Here is a 2,422-nt window from a genome sequence, read left to right on the forward strand (position 1 = left end):
TAAGATAGGTATTACCTAAGGTGCCTAGAAGAAGGGCCTCGACCTCTCTTTTGCTCCTTGGTCATATGAAAATCTCTGGAGCATGAAGCAAGCGATCTTAATCCGCGTACCGGGATTGAACAAATTCGAAATCGAATCCGATGCTCTTCCAAAGTAACATTAACGTTCATTTCGATATCCGTATGGTACATTCCAAACATTCATACACGAAAAGCTGTTCTTTCGTTTTATGGAAATTTCAGTAGTATCCGAATAATTGTGAAACTTCGACGTATTTTTACAACGACGCCATTTCTCGACACATTTTCATACCGCCAGCGAAATATTCCGAATAAGATCGCTCGTTCCATTTGTCTTCACTGTGGCATTTTCGTCACCGAAACACGGGTCACGAAAGCAAACTATAACGTAATATGTATATGTAAAACAAAAAGAAAAGTAAAGAGAAAAGGAACGTAAGAAGAGGTTAGAGGGGTGGTATGCGCTTTCATTAAGCCAGGCAAAAATGGCCAGCACAAAACAGTGAACGCAATGTGATACTAAATAATAATAAAGATAAAGTAATTATTGTTTAGCGTGCAACGCCTCGACGCATGGCACGGGCGCAACTCGTGGCTCTTTCAAATAAAAAGGAGAAATCTTTCGAATTGCGAGTGGAAGAAGCTAACAGACGATCCTTTTTCTTTCTGTGAGCCGCCTAAATAATTTTTAATAATTAACTCTTCGTCGTGTCTCTTTACAAATCCTCTCTCCCCCTGAAACCCCCTCTCCAATACCCTCGTCCCCTCTTCTCAAGACGTAAGCGCACTAGGATTACGTACATAGATTATTTTAACGTTAATTAGTTACATTTATTGTGTATATACACATAAACACAAACACGTACACACCGACATACACACAGATGCTCGCGGCCAGATGTGTCCAGAGGTCATCTCGAATATTTTTTTTTTTTTTTCGAAAATAGTCAGTCTGTTCTTTCCTCGGTGAGCTCGATTGGAAAAGAAAAGAGAAAATCTTACTTGAATCGCGATGACGTATACGTGTGGACAAGTGCAAATTTTTCTCGTTGTTTATTGCTTATTCGAGATCAAATCTACGAGATAGGTAATTTACGCGAAGTCTTGATTCCGAATGAAAAAAAAAAAAGCAATCTGTCGTCGTACCTTTTCGGGATGAAATGATATTTACACTTTGTATCGACAGATTGTGCACGGTTTTTCTTCTTTTTTTCTCCCTCTGTTGTTAATATTTTACAAGTATTGTCTTTCGGACACCTGGTCAGAGCTGAGTAGAATTTAAGTATCTTCCGAGCGGAAAGCGTTTTCCGCGTGCTTTCTTAGTGTTCATAGATTTACAAGAAATAAATTAATTCAGATGAGGAATCTGTAAAAGAAGATAAACAAGCGAGCGAAAAAAAAAGAACCTGGCTCATATCAATATCCTTTCTTTCTCCTATCGATGTAAGTGAAGGTACGAGGAAGGAATTCGTTCATTTCTTCGTGTTTACTTTGTTCCGCTGCTTCTTGTTCGTTTATTAGGTTGGTCCACGAGTTCCTGCGGTTTTTCCTGGTTTTTGTTCTCTTGGCTCGGACGATGTGAAGTCTCTGTGAACCAAGTTTTCGCACTTTTCCCATTGTCCTTTAAATGGCGGAGCACTGTTCGACGAGAGAAGTGCATCTTCTCAGTTCGAATTCATCGTTTATGGTAAAATTGGTTACTTTTGTGCTGTTCTGTTAGTAACATAACGTTTCTCGCAGACGGTACAAATGTTATGGGCAGATATTGAACTTTATAAAGTGAAACATATTGGAGATGCTCATTTTTGTAAGCTATCGAATCATGTATGTACACTACCGTCCATAAGTATTTGGACACCCTGTAAGACTGAATAACTTTTTTAAAATTGGGCCAAACGACTCGAGTCTTTTTGAGAAGTTAGAAAGATTAGTTTACTAGATGACGTGTAGAAAAAATTTTGAAAAACTTGCAGTTTGCGGGAATCGCGAAGAAAATTGCAAAGGTCACGTTTTACAACTTTTTTATCTGAGCTCGTAATGAAAATTTAAAAAATAAGTTTTGCAGATCTACGTCAATTGTAGGAAATAGGTGGATGGAGAAACAAGCGACAGGCATCGAAAGATGTAAGAATCTTCAGATTTATTAGTTACAGGCGTGAAATACAGTAAATTCTCTACAAGTGTCAGTCAGTTTGGATTCTACAAGTGTCAGTATAGATGGTCCTACGCCTAGGCCTGCGTCATTGCTGCGCCTATGTTATCTCGCTCATTGTCAGTCAATTTTGAAATTTTTTTTAACATGTTGGTGAGATTTTTCTGATGAAAATGATATCAAACACGATATAATTTGAACAACACTTACTTATTAACACGTTCACTGTCTGGCGTGACATGTTGTTCAA

The sequence above is a fragment of the Habropoda laboriosa genome, unplaced genomic scaffold (assembly GCF_001263275.1).
Source record: "Habropoda laboriosa isolate 0110345459 unplaced genomic scaffold, ASM126327v1 scaffold529, whole genome shotgun sequence".
NCBI lineage: Eukaryota > Metazoa > Arthropoda > Insecta > Hymenoptera > Apidae > Habropoda > Habropoda laboriosa.